Genomic DNA, 25,448 nt, shown 5'->3' on the forward strand with positions numbered 1-25,448 from the left:
GTAATGAAATCCCGTAACGGGGATGGCGAGGAAAGTGGCAGGTCCCACTGTGAGCCTTTCCTAGACGGGGGAGGTTTTAATTAAGCTGACGTTTCTGATGAGCAACTCAGCGAGGAGATGGCAGGGCTGTGATGCTGACAGCAGCCTGGCACCCGGCGGGGGCACACCGGCTTGCAGGCAGCCCCCAGCTGCATCCATCCGTGCCCCCAGCCAAGCTGCGGGACTTCTGCACCCGGCATGGGGCAGGGAGGGAGCCCTGCACCTGGGTAACCCCCCCCACTCTCGGAAGAACCCGATTTTTCTCCCGAAAAGCCCGAGATGGGCTCCGGAGCCTGGCACCCCCCTCCCCCTTTCCAGTCCCCTCTTGCGCTTGGGGTGCCGGGGAGGGCAGAGCCGGAGCTGGGGAGGTGCAGGTGCTAATTAACGGCGCCGCTAAGAAATCCCTCCCCTTCTCCTCCCTCTCTCCCTGCCTCCTCCTCCTTCTCCTCCTCCTCCTCCTCCTCCTCGGGGGCGCGCTCGGCCGCTCGGGAGCGCGCAGTGCGGCGCGGCCGCGCCCGGGAGCGCGCAGTGCGGCGCGGCGAGCCCCGGCTGCGGCGAGCCCCGGCGCTCCCGGAGCAGGTAAGGGGGGCCCTAGGGGGATGCTGGGCACGGGCACCCCCAGGGCACAGCCAGGGCTTGGGGGGGTTCTTGGCTCCTTATCCACATCGCGGGTTTGGGGCCCCACTGCCTGGGTCCCCCCCATTTTTTTCCCATCTCCCAGAAATGGGCCAGAGCCGCATGCGGGGGGAGCTGGGTGCTGGGCTCGGGTGTGCGTTGGGATTTTTGCTTTTGGGTCATGATATGGTGTATGTGTGGGATAAAACCCTGATGGGTCAGCCCTGGGGGGACAGGATGCAGGCAGGGAAATGCAGCTGGGGTACGGAGGTTGGTGTGACGGGGCAAGTTTTGGCCCCAAAATCTCCTGGGCGATGCTGCGCCCTGCTCCTTCCCTCTACGCTCGTGGCCATGCTCGTGTTCTCCTTCTGAAAAACCCCGTGTTGGTAAAATGCATCCCTGGCCTCACCGAGAGGCCTCTGTGGCAGCACCTGGGCTGCTGCTGCGTGAGATGGAGCCGGCCCCGCGGGGCGCAGCGCTGGGGATGCTCCGGGGCCGCATGCTCGGGCTGCGCCTGCAGAAGGGCTCGCTGCTATCGATCAGGCTCCTGGAGGTGGGGAAAGTGCTGAATCATTTGTACTCCGGCTGTGCTGGCGGTTCAGCTGCTCCCAGTCCCCGGGAGATGCTCAGAGACGACCTGCAGAGGCCGAAGAGAAGTCTGCTGGGGGTGCGTGGCTGAGGTGGGGGCACCCTGGGCCCGAAGGAGGCACCAGCCGGTGGGGTGACATCTCCTAAGGTGGCCTCGGCTGCTCCTCGGATGATGGGGCACGGGGAGGATGCACGCCTGCACCTTGCTGAGGCCTCTGCTTTTGGCTGGGTTGTGCATTAAGTAGGTTATGGGGGGATTGAGGGAGGGGTTCTCCAGAAAATCCCGTTCCTCTTAAAGCTGGGCAAGGCCACGTGAGGCTCGCTGCTTGGGTTGGTTTTTCTTTTTTCCTTTCAAATGCTGTCTTTGAGATTGTTTTCAAGGTCGGAGCTCTGGAATCACATGTGGGTTATCGGGCGTTTCTGAAATTCAGCCGGAGATGTTTCTGGCTCCTTTTTGGGAGGCCGTATAAAAGGTCAGGGGGATGCACATACAGCAGAAAACCGAAAACCTGGAAGACTGAAACCCAGCCCAGCTGCCTGACTGTCTTAAGATGGATGCTGTGGCAATGTCAGTGTTTCTGGGGTGCCCCTATCAGATGCTCAGGACAAAAGCAAGAATCCAGTGACTTTTATTGAGACGCCGACTCCTTTATTGTTGACCGTGTTTGTGTAAAATGTCCACCCTTTGGCAGGCAGCTACACTGATTGTCAGCGTGACTGCTTTGTTTCCAGAAAAGTTCTTTGCGTGGCCTACCCTGAAAGATAACCGCCCAAATTCAGCATCACATTCTTTCTATTTAACAGCTTCAGGCCAGGCCCTTGCTGACTTTCCTTTTTTTTTTTTTTTTTTTTTTTTTGTGTAGCTGTAACATGAGTGCAGCATAAATAATGCATGGAGGTCTCGTCAGCTGACGAGGATGGGCTCAAGTTGTGAAATTTGAAAATGGACTTTGTTTGCAGGGGTTGAGGTCTGGGGACTGGCTTTGTCTCACTTGAGCTCAAGCCGTGTGATAGTGCTGGTTATCGGGACAACAAAGCTCCAAAATCACCCTTCAAGTCCCGCTGGAGGTTACCAGAGGCTGCGATGTTCCCTCGGTTTTGTTGCCTGGGCTGTGGCTAGGGATCTGATTTAAACCAAGTCAGGCAATCCAATCATTTCATCTCACACCTAATGATTAAATGGAAAACATCCCAAGCTCTCAAACGGTATTAATTCATAATGAATTATTTGCCGAGCTGCGATCTAATTGTCTTCTTGTTGTGGGTCTTGTGTATAATCGATGCTCCTGCTGGCAAAGTGCCACTGCTGAGGCTTTCTGCAGTGCACAGGCATCAGGAATGGTCAGGTAGCTTTAACTAGAATAGCAAGAAATGAGGCCTAACCCTTCGTATCTGTGCTCCTGCCAGCTGTCTGCGGGGATGCTACTACTCCATGGAGCCCCTGCATGCGGGTCTTGGTGTGGTTGTACCCCCTAAATGAAGGAGGGCTCGGAGTCCTGTGGGTAAGCCTCTAGGTTTAGCCCGTGCAGGGTGGCTGGGGAAGGTGCTGAGCCCAGCTGTGAGCAGGAACGTGCTGGGGGCTGAGCCTGAGTGTAAACCAAGAGCTGCACGTGGAGGGGATTGGGAGAGAAGGAAGAATGCATGTAGACAAGAAGCAAAATGTTTTTGCTGCTGCAGAGCTCGTATGCTGATGGGGAATGGTAAAGAGATGATAAAAAGGAGCTAAGTTTCCACTGAAGCAATCCTTGCTTCCAGTGCTCTGGTTTTGGCCTGACCAGGTGACCTCGTGTCCTTGGGACAAGGCTTGCTGTGTGAATTATTCATGTCCGCCAAGTACCTTGAATCCTTCCCTGCCATCTCTTTAACCCCACTTAGTGGAAATGTGGTGATTACGGGGTGTCCCTAACAAGAGATCGAGGCTTGTAGGCAGAGCAAAGGTTCGCATGGGTTCTGCAGAGGGCTGTGGCCACATCTCCTTTTGGTGTGCTTTGGCAAGCAGGAGCCCACAAGTGCAAGGTTTGCACTTCAGGTTGTTAGGGGTGCCTGGGGAAATTAAGCAGCCAGATCCCCAGGACACTTCTGCAGTGCTGATGTGAAGCTGTGAGACTCCAGCAGGAGCTGCTGAAGCTTCCCTCTCTGCACAGAGTTAGTGTGTGTGTGTTGACTTTTATGGGGTTTTAATGTAGTTGTCTCTGCAGTGTCAGGCTATCAAATCTCATCAGCACTTAACCTCGTACGTAGATAAACCTGACGGGCGAGGCAGAGCTCCTCCAGCCCTACTGTTATAGGGCTTCAGAGAGATGGGAAATCGCCTGGTTTCTGTGTGGATGCAGAGGGCGGCTTGTGCAAGTGAAAAAAGACTGCAGCTACATCACGAGGATCTAAATCCATTACAGTTGTTTACAATTAATTTATCTGAGTCATATAATAGAAAATCGCTTTTCATTTGAATAGAAGCAGAACCTGGAAGGCGGCTTCTAAAAATTCAAGAGGGAAACTTTAATGCTGGTGCTTCCCCTTAAGATCTCTGTACTTCCTTGGGTTTAGTTTGCCCTTATCAAAATATTCCCTTGTATCTTAAAACTGAACAGGCAGCCCCAGCCCAGCGCTGTATCCAGGTACAGTCTCTGAAAGGCTCTAGCAAAGCTTGTCAGAGAGGTCTAGCTTGTCTCCCTGCCCTGTGGGTAGCTTCTTTCAAAGCCCATTTTCTTTATTTTAAATATTGTTGGATGACTTCTGCTCTCTCTTTTTTTTTTTTTTTTTTTTTCCTTTTTCCCCTCTGCTGAAGCAGGTCATAACTTCTATTCATTTATTTATTTCACCTTTGCTATCCAGGATAGTTGTTACATAATTCTAAAGACCCAGCTCAGAATGAACATGCTTGAAGTTGTTGTTATGCTAAATAATCCTCCCTCTTTATTTATTTATTTATTTATTTTTTTAAACCCAAAGCTGAAAGAAACCTTGCTGTGTTGTTATGGATTAGAACAGAGGAAGATTTAGACCTCAGCCCTGCTTATGGGGATCACAATTCCTAGTCAATGAGATAAGAGACAAAGGATTAACAACGGAACAAATAGAGATGGGCTTGCGTGGCTAAACCAGGTAGAAGTTCCCGAGGATGAAATGCGGGGACAAGTCTTTGCCTTGCCTCTTTTGCTCTCCTCAGTCTGCAGTCCTGGGGACCTGTTCCATCCTCTTGCAGTACCTGCTAAGGGTCTCCACTGCTCCCTAGGAATGCAGCTTACAGAGCCCAGCCCAAGGGCACAGGAGAGCAAAGCATTGTGCCCTGACTGCAGGCAGAGCAGGACATAGGCCTCGGGGAGGGATCGGAGGCTTTGCTTCAAAAAGCAGCACCTGGAGGACCTTTGCCAGCATTGCTCTGCCTCTGCTGCTCAGTTAAGTCTAATCTGAGGGCTGCTTACTTCTAGGGCTGCCAGAGAAGTATCCATGCTGTAAAGAGGGTGCTTTGTAAAGTCAAGGTTCAATCTCATGTGGTACCAGGCACCTTCCAGTCTTGGTGACTCCAGCAGAGCCTGGGAGGCTTTGGCAGGTTCATACATGAAGGCTCCTGCAGGCTGCGAGGGGCTCACCTCCTGCAGCCCTGCTCCAGTGGCACTGCCCTTCTTTGTCACAGGCAACGAATAATCTCATTTTCAAAGCCTGGCGTAGGTATAGCTGATATTTACCTAGCACCAGCTGTCCTAGATGCTGCTCTGCCACCTTTGGAAGCAGCATTGATCCTTAAAGAGAGCATAACCCCGAGCCTCGGTGCAAGCTGCTCCATCCTGGAGGTTCATTTGAATTCCTGGCAGGTTTTCTCCTGCTTCATGCCTCCTTGACAGGAGATTTTGCAGGCTTCCAGCATGGGGAGTGATGGGTTCCTACAGACTTTCTAAGTCACAGCAAGCGTGATACTGTCTCCCTGTCAGCCTGCATATTCTGTTCCTCCTGAAATGCCCTGGCATGGATGGGCAGGGCTGGCAGTTGCAGCGTGAGCTGTGAGGTGGATAGGATTCTCCTTGAATCTGACACAAAATGCAGTGAAATCCCCTTCCTGTTAGGAAATATTTACTTTTCCCAATTATTCCAATGACCTTGAGCATCTCAAAGTTAAAAACAGAATGCAGGGCCTCAAAAAATAGGGAAACTACCAAAGTACAAGGGTTAGTGCCTTAATGTTTTTCCTCCATATGATATGGTTTGTACTTATGGAGGAAAAGCAGCTTTGGCATTCTGGGTGTTACAAAGAGCAGTGCTCTTGACCAAGCATTCAAGCCCTCCTTTTAATTTGCTTGGTGTCCTGATGTTGTCTGGGTGCACAAGTAGGATGCACACTCCCTGCTCTTAAAGATTTTTAAGAAAAGATTTTCCCATGTAAGTATTTCCACTTCCCATGTAAATGTTTGTTGGACGTGCACAAACCCACACATGGCAGTGTGAGCCTGAGAGAGGATCCCAGCCCCTCGTTTCAACAAGGAGCGATGCTTAAAGAATGATTTACTCAGGGAATTAGTGAGAAGTGAACGCAAAAGACCTGATCTGGAGCTTTTCCCAGAGGAAACTATTCAAGACAACAAATCACTTGATGATAAGTGAATACGTGTTCTGTTACAAGAAATTCAAGTTAAGTCAGCAAAGCAACCTCCGGACAAGAATCCCATGAATGTGGCTACGAGACAACTTTCCCAGCTGAACCACAGGGGTTTGATTTCACAGCATCACCCGGCTGAGCTTTTAGTTCAAGGTCCCAAAGAGCCCTTGGTGCCCGGGACCCAATCCCACCTGGAGTTAGGGTGCTGGGGTTGCAGGCAGGGGGTCGGGGTGGTTTCAGACCCCTTTGAGCTCTGGGGGTCCAGGGGCTCGGAGCCTTCCCGGCCGCAGCGGTGCGGGGCCGCCGCTCTCCAGGGTGCTGAGCTCCATGCCGGGGGCTCGCTGCCTTTAGTCCTATCACCAGTATGGGCGAAGAGCTGAGCAGCCTGATTACACCTTACAGCAGGTCCTGCTCTCAGCAGACAGCTGAGCTAGATGACCTGTTGTAGTCCCTTCCAAACAGAATTGTTTTTTGGTCCTGCTGCCTTAAGGGTTTCCACCAGCAGGAACCAAACCGAAGCCCTCCCTCCCTGAGTCACTTTGAGCACCTTTTCTCATGTACATAGATTTACAGTTATGGGCATGGCAGTCAAGTAGCTTTTATTGGATATTCACACAGCCTGAGGGCGGGATGGGTGAAGGGAAGGAAAGAAATTACATTGCTCCCTTCTCACCCAACGAGCTGAAAAAGTGAAGACCAGCCCTGACTCTTGACTTGCCTCTGGAAGCTTTGTGTGGTCTGCTCAGTGAATGAGGAGCTGCCTGTGCTCTGGTGTGTGAGTGGTGAAAAATGCCATTCCTCATAAAGAAATTTGGCTGATTACGACTTGGAGACAGCCCGCATCTTGTTCCACAGGCTCTTAACAGTTCCTCAGTAGGGTATGGTACCACGAGCCGCCTTGCATTTAATTACACAGCCCTGTTTGTGATAGCTGGGAGAGTTACTAACACGCCGAGCAGCACAGCGTGGCTCTGCAGTTGATAAAGACACATCTGTATGCTGAGCTGTGCCCTTATTGAGTTAAGGGCACAGAAAAAGCTCTCTTTCTTGCTGTCACTTAAATGGTGTCAGGATTCGTGAAATCTTGCTTTCAGATTCCCAACAGACCCAGCAACAAAGCCTGCTTGTTGCAAGCTCATTGGCTTCTGTGCGAGTCCCTATGACGTGCTCACAGATGTGTGCAAGCCAGTGGGAGGGAGGGGGGTGAGAGAACCGAGGCTTTGTAGCCGTGCACGTGTGGCAGCATGCACGGGACCCCTGACGCTCCTCTCAGGCCAGCCCTGCCTTCATGATGCTTCTGGCATGCCCCAGACCATGTCTGGGCACTGTCCTTTGGAGCAGTCTCCTGTAGTTGAGTTGCAAGTCCCGCAGCATGCCTGGGGACTGAAGTCGTGGCTTGTTCTCACTTCTCCCACCGCAAATTCACAGCGGTGTGGCCAGGTAGGATTTGATGCCCTCTGCAGCGAAGCTATTCAGACGAACATGCACTGAGAGCAACATCCTGCAAGCTGTGTCAAATCAACCTACTTAATAAACTGATAATCTTATTTTCTCCTTCCGCTGCATCTAGTGAATATAAATTTTGTATTAAAATATCTAAGGCTGAACTTTCTGTCAAAACTAAGTGGTTCCTTCCTTATGCCCAGCAAAACTAAACTTAGTTAATTCACACATGAGCTGATACAAAACACGGGGGCTGCTCTTATTATGAGACAACATCTGTGCAGTAAAAGAGCCCTTCAAAGTCCTGTTGCACGTCCCAGCCTGACATCTCCCACTGGCAGGTCTGGTGTCCAGATGCCAAGGTCCACAGAATTATGTTCCCCAGCTATATCAGCAGCTGGGTCCACGGCTATGTATTCTGGTTGACCTCTTCTGAATTCTGACCGTGGTGACAGCTGGGAGGCTAATCTGGCAGGAGCTCAGTCCAGCAGGCTTCTCTCTAATGTCACGTTTCGTGTGCCACTGTTTCCTCATCTGCCTCACTGCTCTAACCTCCCTCTCCAAGACCAACCTTCCTACAGGGCCTTGGTCTTTGAATGGAGGTGGGACTGGTTCCTGTGAGTGCTGGAGGAGCTGGGGAGCCTTTGCTTTCTTTCTGTCAGATTTTTACTCAGGAGGTCTCTATGTTTGCTCAGCTGGCATGCTTTTTTTTTTTTTTCTTCCTCCTAGCTTGGCTTGCAAGACAAACAGATGTGAATTACGTTTCTGTCCATAAAATGGCCATGATCGCGCTAATATGTTTAAAAGACATCTTTATCACAATTAGGAGAGGAGTTAGGGACCTGTGTAATAACAAATAATTTTCTGATTGAGGAACTTAGATCAAGTGGCTGCAGGAAGAGTTTATTTGAGTTCAGCACAGGGACCGGGCTCATTGCTTCTGGGGAGGGCTGGCACCTGTCTGGGAATGTGCAAGTGGGGAATTAATGTAGCCTCAGCTCTCTCCTTGGCATCCAGTTGTTCCCAAGCACCTCCTACCTTGGGAATTAACTCGCTGCCTTCCCCAAAATCATGTTTATAATGGCAGTTACATAACACACAATAGCATGGTCCTGTTGTGGGAATCGAGCTTGCTGTAACCCACGAGGTAGCGTTTGGGTGGGGAGGGGGGAGGACGGGAGTCTTTGGTTGAAGGGACCAGTCAAAGCAGGAGAGCCTGAGAGTGAATTTTAAATAAATGTATTGCCTCTTAGACTGAGCAAACATATAATTAACAATAAGATAACAGGGTGGTTCTACAAGGCAGCTAATTGCATTTTCAAATGTCAGCTTGTCAGCTCTTATTTAGTCTTCATTCAATCTGGCCTTTGCCAGAGCGGTGTCTGGTTTTAAATGGCATTTCCCTTTCCTTGCGCTGCTGAAGGATCTTCTTCCTTGTTCTCAGGAACCTCTGATAGCCCAGCTCCTGTTTTATTGCAGCTGAGACGTGGTTTTGCTTGCTAGAATTTGATATTAGTGTGCTATGTTACAAAAAAAAAAAAAAAAAAAAAAAAAAAAAAAAAAAAAAAAACACAACTTTGGGGGTAGGAAAGCCACCGCTGCAACCAACAGGAGAGTCCTGAATGATATCGGGGCTCCTGGGAATACATGGTTGTCTGTTGTAAATGCACTGCTGTTGGAGCAGGGGGCTGGTGGCCTTCCTCCTGCATCAGCACCACCGATGGCCCCTGGGCGCTCTGCTGGAGCTCGCAGGGCCCAGGAGGGCTCCGAGGGACCCTGCGCTTTGTGAGGTCGGCTTCTGTCTGCTGATGTCAAGGTGGGTGCCGGGGATGCCTTGGGGGGAAGGAAATTCGTGGGGCTTCCTCAGCTTGCTGAATGCACTGCTGGTGTGTGGCCGGAAAGTTCTGTGTTCCCCCGCCAGTCCTCTGAGTGACAGCGTGGCCTCTTAAAAACACGTCTGGTTAAGGTAAAAGAAGGGTAACCATGTGTGACCCTGCAGGAAGGGGATGTTTGACAGAGAAGGGGTGACAGCCCTCTCTCTCTCTTTTCTCAGCCCTTTTCTTTTCCTGAAGCTGCCCCGTTAGTGATGTGCTGTGTGGTGGGATTCCAGCCCCTGTGCTGGCACCTCACAGGCCTGGGCGCAGCTTTTACAGCACGCGGCTTTGTGCAAGAGCTGCTCTGGGCTGGTGGCAAAGGAACCGCGGGTATCTTTGTAGTTACTGCGGCCGTGGGGCACAAAATGGCCTGTCCCCAGCTGCTTGGTGCAGTCCTGAGGACAAATCTCGGGGCGGCTGCCACGCTCTGCTGCAGTCAGCTGCTCCCTGCCGCAGGTCCCTGCGGGCCCGGAGGTGCCGTGCCAGAACTGGGCCACGTCTGCGTGCTGGTGTCCTCCTGGGGGACAGGGCAGACCAGGAGGTGCTGGGGTGGGTTTCTGGGGCCTTCCCGCTGCACGGTGCCCCTTGGCTGTGCAGAGGTTGCTGCCTTGTGATAGAGACATGTTTGGAGCCGCTTTGCTGAAGCGTTGCTGTGTACTGGGATTGAAGCAGCCAGGCAGGAGCCCTACGGAGGAAATGTCCTTAAACAGGAGGAGTTAATGAGGAGGAAAAGAGAAACTCCCAGTTTATCCTTTGTCGAAGCATTGGTGTGTACTGGGGTGAGCTGGCCAGGCAGGAGCTCTATGGAGAAAATGTCCTCAAACAGGAGGAGATAATGAGGAGGAAAAGAGGAACTCCCACTTCTCCCCGTATGACTTTATCCTGTGGTTGCAGGGTGTATTGAGGGCATGAGGGTTTGCAGGCAGCCAGACCCAGCAAATGTGGAGAAGTCTGCAGTGTGCCCGTGGGCAAGGAGCAGGGGGGTGTCCAAGCGCCATGCTGCCCCCGGGGAGGGCGAGGAGCTGGCTCCCACTCCCTCAGCAGCCCCCTTGTGCCATCGGGATCTTCGCTGCCTCCCATGGGGGAAGCACTCCAGGAAGGGATGCAGCAGGTTGCTGGCGCAGGAGGATGTTTAACCCGCGCTGACCAGCGGGTGCATATCATGGGCAGAGATTAGCATCATCCCCGTGTTTGAGGCAGACAGCACATACACAGCGTCAGCTCCAGCCACCCGCTGCACAGGGCAGCGTGTCACTTCCACTTAGCGCAGCCCAGGACAGCATCCTCGCAGCTGACCAGCCCTTGGTGCCCCTGCTCTCCCCCCTCTGTGCTGGGCTCAGCCTGTGATAAGCAGGGAAATGGCACTAATGAACTTTTCAGTGTCTAATCCCTGACATGCTTAGGCAGGGGTGGCGTGACTTGACTTAAGGCAGGCTTTGGGCTGCTGGTGGTGGCAGAGAGCATCAGTGGAGCTAATGCTACCTAGCGGAGGCTTGGAGGCTGAGAAGTGCTTGGCGTAGCTGTGTGCAGTCACATTGGGGGAGGGGGGGGCGATGCGCTGTGCTCCCTCTGCTGCAACAGGCAGAAATGCCTGACAGAGGGAAAATCAAGCTGGAACTTTCATCCAGGAGAAAATCAAGCTGGTCTCTGGTGTTCTGGAAACCCTCAGAGCTGCCAGCCCCCAAAACCAGGGCACAGGGTCACTGGGTGGTTGTGCCTCTTTGCAACCTCCTGGCTGTCCCCAGCAGCGATTCCTCACGCTCTGCAGGGGGAGGCTTTGCCTTCGTGCTGCCTGTTGCTGGAGCAATGTGGTGTCTGGGTGAGCAGCCCAGGGCAGCACACTCATAGCCAGCTGGGGACGTGAGGTCCCAAATTGCCCCATTCCCCTGCCCTGGCAGGCCAAGGCCATGTTTTCCCTCCTGGCATGGTGGGGATGAGCTGGGTGCCAATTCCCAACCTCTATCCATGTTACAGAGACTGCCCTGTGTTTCTCCTCATGTCAAGAAACCTGGAGGCTCTCTAAAAGTACCGGATTAGCACAAAATATGCAGTTTGTGGCTGCTGAGTACATTAAAATACCGCTCTTGCTCAGCTCAAGCCAACGTATGCCAACTGATTCACGGCAAATCCTGGTTCTCAGTCAGAAGCTCTGGCAAAATGAAGCAGCACAGGGAAGCAGCAGGGATGTGGTGCATGCACAGCCATGGGAGCTGCGTGCCAGGGAGCCGAGAAGAGCAGTGAGAGCACGGCCTGACGCTGCCTATTGTCCCTCCGAGCAGGGTCCGCTGGTGCTGGCGATGCTCCCTGCTATTGATTCTGAGCAGATGTTGAGATGTGGGAAGGCAGATGGAGCCCCAGGGCGCAATTACCTCCCACAATGGGGTGGGCAGCGTTGGCCAGATGTCTTATGGGGACGGGGTGGCGGTTCGGGGCCGGCTGGGCTGGCTCTGGCTACGGGCTGCTATGAGCCTTTGCTCGTGAGCTTGCTGCAGAGGGGGATTTGTCTTAGGGATAAACACAGTTCTGAGCTCAGGCAAACTGAATCTGACACCTGAGTAAAATCCTAATTGTCCCAGTGCCGAGGGACCCCGTGCAGCTCAGAGCAATGCGTGCCATCGTCTTTCTATTTCTGAATCGCAATCTGTGACAAATCCATGGTCGTCTTCAACATTGGGCTCTAGAGGGCAAAAGAAAGGCTTTTTGGAGTTTGGCTGCCATCAGCATGTGCCTGTGCCTAATTATAGCCTGGTGCTGGCAGCTGTGGCTCCATCCCACCACTGCTGGCTGCAGCAGCACAGCCCCGAGACCACCCAGTACCAGAGCACGGGATCCTTCCTGCTGCTCAGACCACGTCCTCAGCACCCCCGTGCAGATCTGGGCTGTGGCCAAAGCCCCGCTCTCAGGTGCCTTTTGGGTGCAAAGCACCCGCTGGTCCTACCCTGCATCTGGATGTGCTGCACGGAGCTCGGGGTGCAGGCAGGATGTGGCCAGAGCTGGTGTGTGAGGAGTTTCTAAGCTAGAAAAGATCACTGAAATGAGAATAGCCCAGGAGCAGAGTAGCCATGGCTCACAAGCAGGCTGAAGATGCGTTAAACTGTTAATTGGGACTTTCGGAGGGTTTTTAGAATATAGCCTGAAGTATTAATGAGGCAGATGAAAGGCATCTTCTTCCTGGAGAGGAGCTGGGGCTGGAGAGGAGATGATTTGCCTTCGGTTATGGGTAAGATGAGATTCCTGGGTTTCCTTCTGTGCTCCCACCCCTTCCTCGTGCCTCCTGCTCTCTCTGTATCATTGCAATCTGTAAGGAGCCCCATAAGGAGGGACAGCAGGCAGGAAAGCAATACCGAGAAACTGCACCAAGTACAAGTACTAGAAAATAACAGCCGCTTTGTCTTTGCAGTTTCCTTCACGACAAAGGCAGGAGAGATATCTGGTTAATTTATTCTGGTCAGAAACTTTGCAGGATCCCCAAACTTGTCCTGTGTGACTGCGGGAGGTTTGCAGGGCCAAGCAAGCAGAAGGCAGTTAGCTCCTGCGTGTTGCCATTTCAGGGAACAAGAAATGCATCTTGTTTGATAAACAGCTTTGTGCTAAGCTAGAATTGTTTCCCAGCTGCCATCCTGGGCATGTTCAGTCCCTGATAAAGCACCAAGTGAGGACTGTGCAAGGAGTCGAGGATTTTCCCTGCGCTCGTTGCTGACTTGTGGGCATTCACCCCATGAATGCAAACTGCCAGCCCCTCTCCAGCAGCTAATTATCCCTGAAACGTGACGGCTTCTAAAAGCCTCTTTGGGCTCCTCTGGGGGGAAGGAGGAACCAGCTACAGTGGACTCTCCTTGCTCAGAGCAAGCCTGTAAGCAATCAATGGGATTTCATGGCTCCTGAAAAGAGAGCATGGCTCGTCTTCCCTGGGGAGCCTCTGTTTGTCCTCATTACTCCCTATCTCCCAGGCCTGCAGCTAGCGCTGTCCACGACTTAAAGCAATAGAGATATTGGGCTGAGCTAATCCCCGGTGGCTTCAGTCATCAAGCAGGGATGAATTTTTGCTGGCAACGAGCCCTGCTTCTGACCACCCACCACCACGCCGAGGCCGTCGCCTCCTGCCAGGCTCGATGTCCCTTCCATGCCTCCTGACGTGCTTCTCGCCTGCCCATCACCAGCAGCTGGGAAACCTTCAGCAATTTGTCTTGTGCGAGTGTGCTGCTGTAAAGGTCAGGATCGGGGATTATCAGCCAAGATTTGGGGTCAGGGGAATGTCCTGGGAGCATCTCTAGGTGATGCCACACGGACACTGCAGCCTCAGGCAGCCGCAGCCCCATCAGGAGGAGCAAGGCAGAGCCGACCCTGCTCCCAAAGGAGGTGGGCACAACGGCAAGGTCAAACCTCATAATTCTTGGTGCTGGGCACGGGGACTGAGTGTGCCTGAACGACCCCAGCAGCCATGAAAATGTTGCTGATGTCCTCAGCAGGCTGCTCTGCTCGCTGTTCCTGCAGCGTAGCTCCGCGCCATGCTCATTTTCTTTGGTATCGGGATGGGTCAGCTCAGGACCTGCCTCAGGCATCTTTGCAGATTAAAATAAATTTCAGCTCTTAAACTCAGATTTTACTTGTGCTTCTCCAGTGCTTACCCCACGAAAGGCCAGATCGTGGTTTAATTTCACCAGACAGCAGGAAAGCCTTGCCTGGGTACTGAGCAAAGCAGAGACCGAAATTCTAATCGGATGGCAGGAGTGGAGCTTAGGGTTTCAAATCCAGAGGCCCCGTCTTGCTCTCATTGTCCCATTGCACCTACCCCTTATCCTTCTCGTTTCCAGCCCCCCTCTAATTTTCCCAGGGTTTGAAAGCTGGTTGGGATTGCTGGCTTCCCCATGGGTGCTGCCTGCTCAGAATAATCCGGATCAGCAGGGCTGGCCGTGTAATTAACCCGGCAGCAACTCGGGCTTAATGAGAGCTGCAGGCAGCGGAGTCGGACCAGGATCGGTTCGTGGTGCTTACGATGCCTTTTGATGGGGGAGAAAGTCGAAATAACCCCCCAAATCCAAGATTTCATTGGGTTTTTGATTAAATTAGCCGTCACTAGTAACACTGATCAGCTGGCTGAGGCTTACAGTTACTGGAGCTGTAACTGTCTCTAAAGGGTAAGTTTTAGAGCACTGTTTTTGTTTTTTTTTTTTTGGAGGGGAAGGATTGAGCCCTCTTGTTTGCGGAGATAAGAACGCACCCTTTGGCATATGGCATCCAGAGAGCATTAATAACAAGAGCTGAGAGAGGGGAGCTGGGAAGCCGTGGAGATATTGCTGTGTTTGCTCCGAAATATCGGGTTCTTGGTACATCCGAGCTGCGAGGAAGATGCGCCCTTGGAGGGCACCTTCGGGCTCCGGGAAGCAAAACCAAAGCGTTTTCTTAAAAAGTGTCACCCGAGCTCCCCTGGGGCTTTGACCCCTCAGCGCTGCCGCCTCTGGAGGACGGCCAGCACTGCAAAGACTTTTCTGCTCGCACCCATTTAATCAGGAAAATGGAAATAGCGTTTTAATAAGATGGTAATGAAGTTGTGGATCAGATTGGTCAATTCCTCATCTGAAGCTACAAAGGGGAGCTTTGTTGTTGTTGTTTTTGTTGTTTTTTTTTCCTGGGGTTTATCACTTCTGTTCTTGCCTGATTAGTCATAATCTTCTGGTGCCCTTCATGGGGAAAACCCCCTTTTTTTTTATTCCCTGCAAAAGTCTATACTTAAGTTTGCGTACAGTCCCCCAGGGAAATCAGGCCACCTATATTTCATTTAGTGACTTCAAACAATTAACCTAACAAAGATTCCTCTCCCCCCCCCTCCTTCCCCCATCTGTTTCCTAATTACCAGAGGAACTGGGATGCATATGCGGGCTGTGCTCATTTTTTAATTAAATCACCTCTCTTCGACGTTTTGTGGCCGGCTCTTTAAAAGCTGCTGGGGAAATAGCGAAACACAGGATGCACGGCGAGGGCGAAGGAGCCTGAAGAGGATCCGAGGTGCAGATTTGGGGGATTTTTTTTCGCATCAGGGCTGGATTGAAGAAGAATTTCAGCCCTTCTCTTGTCTCGGACCAGAGAAATGGATGGGAATTTTGACCTGACGTCTCAAAGCGAGTTTTCAGTGGTTTCCACCCACAGCTGGTGGAAGCGTGGGCCAGGGAAGCGTTTCTGGGGTGGGGGGAGCGATCTCCCAGCTCTCCATTCAGAAAGGCAAATCCCACGTGTCCCCGTGCCCTGGTACAGGCTGTCCTGCGGAGTTGGGGCCCCTCTCGGTGACGGTGCCTCGGCACTGGTGTTACTGGGGGGAGCACAACGCTGCTGCAGTGGGGGTCTCATGGGGGTTAAAGCCCCCTTGGTGCAGGGTCTTGCTCCCTGTCCTCTTCCCTGCCTGCCTACCCCATGCCTTGTAGCTTGCCCTCTGTTTTACCTCGGCTTCCCCTCCACCCTGCCCTGAGTCCCTTTGTGCCATGGGGGGAGTGATGAGGAAAAACCGTTCGTGTCTGGCTGCTCAGCACCCACTGCTGGTGCTTGGGGTGCACGGAGCCGAGCTTGGACCCTTCCCTGAGTCACCCCCCTTGCAGCCCGGGTACCGCTGCGCCCCAGCTGACCCCCTCCTGGGGGAAAAAGCTTCTCCCTTGGCAGCTCGAGCCTGGCTGGCAGCAAAGCATTTAGCTGCGCGAGGTGCCATTAATTATATGCAGGGCAAGGCTGGTGCGGGCTGCGCCGAATCCTGCTGGGAGGTAATTATCAGCTCCCGGGCTCCGAATGCCTTTGGTGCGCGATGCTGCACGAGTGAAGCATGCAGCTGCTGCGGCTGCACGCCGGGTCTTGGGCTTGAGCCTCACAAGGATCAGGGAAATTGCTCGCCAGCAATGCAGTAAGTGATTCAGCAGGGTGGCTGGAGCAAAGCGGGTCTGCTCCGTTTGCTTGTGCTCGCAAGGTGTTGTGCCGTGGTCTTGTGGTTTGCAGAATGGGTCTGGCGTGGCCACTGGGTGGGTGTAATCGGGCACCAAGGTGGGACACCTTGCACCAGGCACGCAGACTCAAGGATGCTTCGGGTGTTTGGGTGCAGGAAGGATTCGCAAGAGGTGTTTGGAGCTTGGCTCTGGGGCACGCCTTGCATTTTCTGCTCTGCTTGAGAGCTCCAAGTGAGTTTTTGTTGTTTGTAGCCACAGCTGGGAGAGGCCAGAAAAGCCGGTGCTGTCCGTGGGTTGGGATGAAGTGTGTGCGCTCCGAATGTGGGCCAGCTCCTCCTCGGCTTCCTTGTTTGACCTGGAGCAGTTTGAGCTTTTGAGCCTTCATCTCGTGCTTTGCAGCAAAGAACACCCTCAACAGCACCCGTGAGGTCTGCGTTTCGGGGATGTCAGCTCTGTGGCTGCAGGGCAGGGCGGGGAGCTTCATCGAAATCGCTCTCTGGCACTTCAGGATGGGTAGCAGCAGGGATGGGGCTGAGCAACCCGGGAGCTGCCCAGATGCTGAGGCTCCCTGTGACTCTTCTCGCCCTTCCTTTACTGGTGCCGTTTGCACGCCTGTAAAATGAGAAGCTGCTGCCGGTGAGGGGGCAATAAAGCTGAAACGTTGGTGAAATGCTCTAAAACCTCTGGCTTGGAAGTCTCCATCCGTGGTCTCTCCGGCACCCGCGGGAGCTCTGCTCTCTGCCTTCCCGGCCCCGCAATGCGTGAGGCTGTCACATCGCTCCCGGCGGGGCTGGAACAAAAGGAAGCTGCATCTGGGAACAAAACCCTCCCCGTCCCGGCGGTGCTGGTGCCCAGGACATGGGGACAGGCCCTGGCTGGCACTTGAGCCCCCTCCCTGCTGGCGTGGGGGTGGCAGGGGACAGAGTGGGCAGTGTCCTGAGCCGCAGCTCCTGCGTTATTCATGAGGGAAATCCAGCAAGAGCAGGGAGGAGAGAGTCGGGGTTATTAATAACTGCTATTGTGCCTTCTGCTGCTCACCAGGGTGGGGATAACACAGCCCTGTGTCAGGCAGGGGCATGGGGGGGACAAGGAAAGGATGCTCTGCAGCAGTGCAGGAGATGCTGGCAGCCTGGCACACAGTTGTGAGGGCTGGAGGAGCCTGAGCACCCTCAGCTGAGCTCTGGAGGGGGGAAAACCAGGTCTAAAATGGGAGAGGCACAGGTAGGCAGCTCCCTCTGCCCTCGGAGCAGCCTGTAAGGAGCTGGGGTGGAGGTGGCACCAGGGCAGATCCTCGGGCACCCAGACAAAAGGCGTTTGCAGTAGGATGGGCAGGAAAATCTGCTCATGTCTCCGGCTTGAGGGCCCCCCTGGGGCACGAGGGGAGTCACCTTGAAGCAGGGCTGGGCTCCTGCAGCTCTGTGGGGCACCCGACTGCCTTTGGCCCGGTTGGGATGCTGCAGGGGCGAGCTGACTGGGTTTATCATCTGTCATCGCAGCGTCTCTTTTGACTTTCTTGCCTTCCCTTCCTTTCCAAGTCACGCAGGGCTGACGTGCGCATCGAACACCTCAATCCCTGCTCTCGGCGCCGCTCGTCACCGGGGTGCTGACGCTGGACCTGGATGGAGACAGCCCGATCCTCTGCGGGGGGAGGAGGCTGTGCAGAGACCGAGTTCATTGAAAATGTGTGGGATTTGATTAGGATGCTTCACTTTTAATCCAGAGAGCTATAAAGCAAGATGTAGAAGCGTTATCCTGGCTGCTCAGGTCCTTAATAAGCCTTTTTTTTTGCAGGTGGTGGAGCAGCAGCAGTCCAGGTGTAAGCTTAGTGCAGTCAGGTCCATCCCGCTCCTTCACACGGTGCCGTGGCTTTGTCTGGGTCCCGCTGTGCAGATGTGGGAAGGGGTCGTTCCCCAGGACCCGTGGGTGCCCCCCAGCCACCCAGGGTGCGGGTGCTGAGCCGTGGGAGCAGAGCACCACATCCCAAGGCCATGGTAGGAGGCACTGAAGCACCCTGCAGCCTCGGGGTGTGAGTCAGGAGAGAACTCCTCGGGAAGGTTATTAGAGTCCTCCCCACTAACTGTGCCGGGCCTTTTCATTACCTTTTAATGGCAGGCTTTGTCTGCTGTCGGCTGTGCCCAAGCCCTCCTTGCAGAGGGACGTTCAGGCTCCAGCAGCCCTCCGAAATCTCCGTGCACCTCGCTGAGTGCCTTGGGAGGAACGCAGGAGGCGTGCGCTAGCTGGTGACCTGGAAATCTGCCTCTCCGCTCTCCTCCCTCCTGCCAGGTGCTCTTGGGAGCTGGGGTGTACGAGGAGGATGCCATTGCCTCTTGCTTGTCCCTTCTGGCGTGCAAATGCGTCCTCTCCTCCTCCCTGAGCTGTTCCAGGTCTCCATGCAGCCCCCAGGTGAGATGGTTTGGGGGTTGCTGCAGCCAGGTTGCTCAGGAGGAGCCGTGGTGAGTTACATGCACCAGACTTACCCGTGGCTGTAATTCGGTCTGATTAAAATGGAAACCTCTTGAACGATTCACAGGGAAACCCACCCGAATACCCCAATAACAACAGCCATGTTGGCTGCTGGCTTGTTTTCGGAGCACATCCCATAGAAATCTGTTAGGGGCAGCATCCTTCCTGGTCCCACAACTGCAGGTAGCCCAGGTGTGGGACAAACCCACCTCCCTCCTGCCCCCGAGGTGTCTGATACTGGGCGTGCAGGAAGCAAAGTCTCTGGATAAGCTCAATTTGGCTGCATCTTGGGTTCCCTCTCCCCTTGCCCTGGCATTTTACCTTCCATGCCACGACCACACAGCCCCGAGTTATAAACCCCAGGCTCACGCTGAGCTGTGGCGATGGAGAGGCAGGAGCCACTAGCCACCGTGGGCTATCCAGTGGCCAACTGGAGAGGAACAGGCGAGAAGGGCAGAGCACACGGTGACCTCCCCAGGCCCCTGGCAGCCCTAATGGGAGGGGAGCAGGGGTGAACAGAGATGGAGAGGGATGCTCGCACCGCTGCGCCCCTGGGGGTGGCAAATACGTTTCCACACATCTCTCGCTGTAGGAAGAATTTGCATGCAAGTGTGTGTAAGATAATTAGCAGAAAATGGCTGAGATGTGGCTGAGGGGTGTGTGCCGGGTTCCCAGGAGGTGCAGTGGGACCTGAGCAGGGCTGGCTCGAAGCAAACCCTCTGCCTGCTCGAGGGGTAAGAGGTGCAAACTTGAGAGCCAACACCCCAAGAAAAGGCTCCTGCCCTTTTTTTTAATTCTAAATTAACTGCTTTTCGCCAAGGGGAGCAGAGAGGAAAGTCCTCTGCCTGGCTGCTCCCCAGCAGGGCTGGGAGAAAGGACCTTTGGGGATGAGGGGGGCTGCTGTAGCTCTCTCTAATTTCTCATGAATAATTTTTGAGGTGGGGACCAAATTCCCCCCCTTTTTGCTCCCACAGGCGGCTGTGCGCATGAGTGTGGGTTGCCATGGGCACACACAAGTGCTGCACTCCTGCAGGGTGCTGGCGAGAGGCTGGGGGGCTCAGAGTGATGCTGGGGGGGCTGGTGGTGACCCCAAACCCCTGTCCGGAACCGTCCCGCTCCGATCCCGCTGCACGGTGGAGCGCAAAGCCCCGAGTGGATTTAGGGCTGCCTGGGCACGTTTGGGCAGGGTTTGTTCCTCCTGCGTGGAAATCCTCGGTTGTTAAAGCATCAGAGCTCGCATCTCTCTCACGTTTTTCAAGGCGTGAAGCTTCTGATGGTGGAAATGTGTTAGTCGGGGTGGCTGACGCGATTTAATGCCGCGGAGATGCTCGCAGCACAGCCGCGGTGCCAACCCGGGGGTGTGTTTGTGCCCCTAGTTCCTCCACCCTGGGTTAATTTTGCTGCTTGAACTGACCGTGGTGGCAGTCTTTGCATTTGGTCCCACCTGCTGCGTGGTGGAGAGGACAAAACATGTGCTAATCTCGCAGAAAATGCTGCATGCAGAGGGGTGAAAGCCCCTTGGAGCCCCCAATTCCTGCCCAGGCAGGGGGACCTGGCTACACCTCGCAGGCTGTGGCGTTCAGCCGGCTCGTTTGCAGCTTTCTCAACAAAAAGATGGGAAGGAAAGCAAGGGTTACAGCTGCCTGCAGGTTTGCCCAGCTCTGAGCACAGGCTGGGAGGCAGACATTATGGGAATTGTATGCATGCCTGAGCGGGAGGGAGGCTCTGACTGCTCGGCATCCACTTGTCACATGGTGCCTGTTTGGATGCCAGATGACGGATCCTGAGCTTGCTACCCAGAATAGATGCTTGTTCTTAAGCTAATTGCCCCCTTTCAGCGATTCTCAAAGAAGCGAGTGCCAAACTTTCTCTGCTCTGAAAATTCCTGGAAAATGCCTGACACTTTTCATTATGCGTTGGAAAGAATGCTTCTAAAAAAGCTAACTGGCAAAATAAACAGCTGTTTGTAATCGTAAGATCATAAAAAGGAGTGTTTTATGAGCAGTGGAAAAAATATTCTGGCTCTGCTGAGCTGCCTCAATGGGCTCGATTCTGGCAGATTTGGGTGATTTACGGAGTTTCTTTGGGAAGTGCTGGCCGAGTGAGCAAGGATCGGGATCGGCCACCTCCTCCTGCAGCCAGGTGAGCGATGCTGCAAGTGGGACGAGAGCACCTGGAAAACCCCCTTGCTGCCCTCACGGATCCAGGCAAAAATCCCATCTGGTGCTGCATGGGACCGAGCTGAAGCTCATTAACAGAAGCCCCTTAGCGCTTTCTGGTGGGGATGGTGTTGCTCCATGGCTTTGTAATACCAAGCATGGGCTTGTCTGCAAATGAGCGTGAAAATCCCATCCTTAAATTAAAGAAATTAAAGCGTAGCTCTGGAGCCAGCAGCCTGGTAGAATCGGATATGAAGATGCAGCCGGGGAGTACAGGATCAGCCCAGAAGTGATCCGACTTGTGGCTAGCTCTCCCTTTGTTCGTGCTGGTTTTAAAATCAAGCTGCTCATGCGATAACTGCGTTGCCTTGAAGTTCGGCTTGTTAGGAGTGAAACTAGCAGCAAGACCAGAAGGCAAAAATGAACTCTCGTGTCCCTTGTTGCTGCTTGAAAACAATCGAAGCTGGCTTTCCCCCTCTGTTCTTTGAGGGGGTTTAATAAATGAGCTGTGAAAATATCTCTGGGGAGAGATGATTTTTTCATGTGGCTATCTTTTGAGCATACGCTTGCCTTATCAAGGTTTGTAACGAAGTCTTAAAGCAGGGAAATGCCTGAACGGGCTGGGCTCTTCAGCGCCCTTAATTCCCAGGGGAGCTGAGCACGGCGGCACGGAGAAGCCAGCCCCAGCCTTGGGGTCCCATGGGTGATGGATGGGTGCACATGCTCTGCTGCTGCCTCAAGAGCTGCAGACCAGGGAAAGCTTCAGGCTGCACGAGACAGAAAAATGGGAAACTTGGAACCAGTGATTTGAGGTTTTCCCCCTTTAATGGTGATCCAGGTCCACGTGGTTCTCTCTGCGCAGTTTTGGTCAAAAAAACTCAAATTCTCTCTGCTTTTAAAATCAAAAGTGAGTGTGCAGCTTTCCTTTGGATTGATGGCTCCTTCAGTGTGAGGATAACCCCACCTGGAAAACTTCAGCGGGGTTCGTGCTGGAAGAAAAGAGCACGACTCCTTCCAAAGCCACGTGAAAAACGTTTACTATTTTCCGTATTGCTTCAGCCAGTGTGGGACATGCTCTGCATTTCCAGATGAACTTCTGTCCGAGAGAAGTCAAGGAAAGAGCCTGGGAATGGCTTTAGAAAAGCCCTGGCCGAGCACGGGCTCCCCTCGAGCAGTGTCTGGGCCAGGGCTTGCAGCAGCCGCCAGCTGGAGCCCGACCAGGGCCACGCACAGGGACATAGCCGCGGCTCCAGGCTGCCCTGAGCTGCCCCGTGCTGGTGGTCTCGGGGGCTCCCTGATGGCTTCTCCCTCCCTTGGTGCTGCCGGGGGGAAAACAGGAGCGGTGGGGTGCTAGAAAACCAGTATCACATTTCGGTTCAAGCTTTGGCTTGCAGAACTCAAGAAAATTGCTGATTTAGCCCTTCATTCCCAATCCCTCCTAATTAGTCCTTGTTTCTTGTCAGCTGCAGTGTTTTAATGGCTTTTAGGGCGATATTTCACACTTAACACTTGCAGCAGTTCGTCTCCACAGTGCAGAGCTTGGCAGGATGAATTCGAGATGAGACAGTGGAAGAATTGAATATTCAAGGCATCCTTTCCTTTGTTTTCCATTTATCTTTAAATCCCACTGTTTATCCAGCAAACATCTCCCTGACAAGAAGTGGAAGCGGGGGGAAAAGTTCTCCTTCACCAGGGTCTGTAGGACATGTGTTTCCCGTCTTCCAGCCTGTGAGATGTCGGAAATGTTTTTGCAGCCCAGAGAAGGAAGATAAGGCTCCTTGGCTCGTGCATCCCCTGCTTGAAGCCGACCTCCTGGCTAAATGCTGCTTGTGGTCTCAGAGTGAGCTTGCACAGATCGCAAAGCACTGGTCAGCCTTGAAGCTGTGGCGGTGGTTTTTTATCTTCAGTTACTTTATCCATCAATTATTGCTGGCACCTACGCTGTCTGGGTGCCCATCCACACCTCCCCAGGGCACAAACCAGTTGCTTTTGCTTCCCATTCCCAGGTGCCGGCAATGGCACTGGCTGGGTGCGGGTGGCAGCAGGGTGGCGTGGGAGGGCAGCGCTCCGGGCACAGCTCCCAGGAAGGGTGCTGAGCACGGTGCTGGCTGCGCCCCGCTGTCTCTGCACTCGTTTGTCCTCTTCAAATAACCAGCAGGCGCCAGCCCTGGCCCTCAGCGTGCATAAGCAACCCTTTTATTTTTATTTTTCCAGCACAGGGAACAAGTAATCTGCATCCTGTACTCGGTCCTGAAGGTTAAAAGCTGTTTTTGTGCCAACTTCATTATGTGGAAGCCAAATGCTTCTACCAATTAACTTATTGCCATGTTGGAGGGGGCTCCGAAGGCAGATGGAGCGGCTGTGCTGGCAATATTAATGACCGCCTCGCGAAGGGTGAGAATTTCAGATGGAGTAATGTAAAAATGTGCTAGGGAACGTGCAAAGGCAAGTTCCCCGCGGCGCTGCTGCGGAATACCAGGGGATGGTGTTTCCCTGCTAGCTCCGAGCACAGGCTGCTGCTCGGGGTGATAAATAAAGCCTGATTTCACAGCATCGCTGCTGCACCGTGCTGTCTGCCGCTCGGGGTTGCAGGTGTGAGGGCAGGAGGTAGGGACGGGGCCAAGGCAATGACACAGGAGGGTGGGAGACACGTCGACCACTTTGCACTGACGGCTGCTGCGGCTGGGGAAAAAAATTGGTTAAATATATGGTGTGGGGAAATGGGAGGGAAGGGGAGCAAAAGAACTTGTAGGAAATGAGCATCTCCAGCAAAGATGTCCCAGGTGGGATTTGAAAGGGGCCAAAAGGGTTTATTAGAAGTGCCCAGACGGGGCAGTGAGGTGGTTTTCCTCGGGATAGTTGGCTGACACTGGGGGCTTGTGATCTTTGGCTTGCCCTTCTTGGAAAATCTCTACACAACACACTTTATGCTGAGAGCATAGTCCAATAAAAGGTATTTTTTTTTGTTGGATTTCACAGCCGTGAGCTCGATTACAGTGCAGAGGGACTGGTTAGGGAGTGCAGATGAGAGCTGATGACTGCCTTCCTGACTCCCCACCTGTAATTAGGATCCCGGTGGGCAAGGACAACTGGTTACCCAGCATTTCGAGAGGAAATTCCAGTGCCGCTGAAAGAAGCAGGCTTAATCCTTCAACTAATTTTCCAGATAACTGTATTTATATTTTTATGTAAGGTTTTGAAGAATTGCTGTGTCTCTCTGGGTCCCCTCACATTTCCCTGCACTGTTCCGTGTCGTAGCGCTGTCTGAAGTCTGTGTGTCAGGGCTCAGCGATGAAATGTCAGATTTGCTGCTGCTTTGCTCCGTCACCGCCGTTTAAATGCCTGGGGTTTGAAATGAAATGTCAAAGGCATTTTGCACAACACAGAAACCAGATGTGCTCCACGGCTGTGTCTGGGGAGGACAGAGCAGCTCCGTTACCTCCACGAGCTTTTTTTGGGGAGATGTTGGTGGGATTTGGGCTGAGACCCAGCTCGTGGCCACAGCCAGGTCTCCAGCCCTCCTGGGGGGATGGATGGGGGACACGGTGCCTGCACACCTCAGCTGGCTGTAAGGTGATATCACGGCTCCAGGGCCCTCAGCCGGGCTGGGGGAAAGAGCTGGTGTGTGTAAATACAGCTCACTTACAGGATTAACCACCAGCAGGTGTGTTCCTGTCTTGTCGGTGACACCTGCGTGCGATCCGGTTACGGGGCTTGGAGATGGGAGGCAGGGGATGGTGTTGGGGTGGGTGGGAGGTCTGCTCGTGGCTCTGGTGATTTCCAGGTTGACCCTCTCAAACCCAGGGGAGCATGGGCTCTGTGTCCTGCAGGCTTGGAACAAAATCATCCTGTGTTTCCTGAGCTGTGACTGCCCTGGTTCCTGAATCGTGCCCAAGCAGCTGCCCTGGTGATGCTCCAGGAACAGCAAAAGGATCAGAAAGCAGGGAAAGGAGAGCACGGGAACTTTCCTTTGGGAATGAGACAAGCCAGAAGGGTGGGGGAGCCTCTAAAGGAGGAATAACACTGGAGTTGCCCAGGAAATTCAGATTTTTGGTAGCAGAAGAACAGCCACTAAGAAAATTTAATACTAAGTCGTAGACTCACAAGCATTTTTAAGGGCAGAGATAAATAAAGTGCTTACTCAAGAAGTGCCTTGACTAAAATTAAAGCTTTGGTGCTCGAGTCCTTCCTCACCCTTGAGTACTGTAATTTCCAGCAGGGAACGTGCAGCGCTTGACAAACGCCCCCTCGGAGCGCATCCTGCAGCCACCATCACAAATGGGTCCAAAAGCCCCACTCCCTGCCTGGCCCCATTGCTTGCAGGGCCTCAGGGCTGAAGGCAAATCCTGCTGTGGTGTAGGGCTGGAAAGCTTAGAGACCCCTAGGGTGGGCACGTCTGCCTTTTATCTCCGAAATCCAATTTGCTTTCCTTCTGCTTGTGGTACTCGGGACTCAGCCAGGCACTGGGGTCCCTGGGTTGGGACTGGAGGATGGTGGAAGGGCTGATGGCATCTTCCCAAGTTCTTCAGTGATCACAAGTGGCCAGAGCTTTGGTAACATGAGACGTAAACACCAATTCTCCAAGTCTTTCAGCTACAGAAGTGGTTTCCTGGTGTAGGAGCCTTTTAACCCCTAGGCATCCACATGATGCCAGTCGGGCCGTTTTGCTTCATTAACCTTTTCCCTCTGCGTAAAGAGAAAACCCTTCTTGGGGTGTCAGGGCATGCGTCTTTGTGACAATTTGCAT

General features: G+C 53.4%; 1 protein-coding gene across 9 annotated transcripts in view; it reads left to right on the forward strand.

Annotated features, from left to right (window-relative positions):
• The first annotated feature begins 235 nt into the window (after nt 1–235).
• The window catches only part of NFASC (neurofascin), an 84,062-nt gene continuing 58,849 nt past the window's right edge, over nt 236–25,448 (forward strand). For 8 of the 9 annotated variants that reach the window (XM_082778649.1, XM_082778641.1, XM_082778644.1 and 5 more), the window contains exon 1: nt 546–618. The gene's annotated coding sequence lies outside the window, so the exon portion shown is untranslated. Of the gene's footprint in view, nt 267–545; nt 619–25,448 lie in introns of those variants that run through there. The other variant, XM_082778642.1, reaches the window with a different exon arrangement.

The sequence above is a fragment of the Aythya marila genome (genome assembly GCF_965140915.1).
Source record: "Aythya marila genome assembly, chromosome: 24".
Lineage (NCBI taxonomy): Eukaryota > Metazoa > Chordata > Aves > Anseriformes > Anatidae > Aythya > Aythya marila.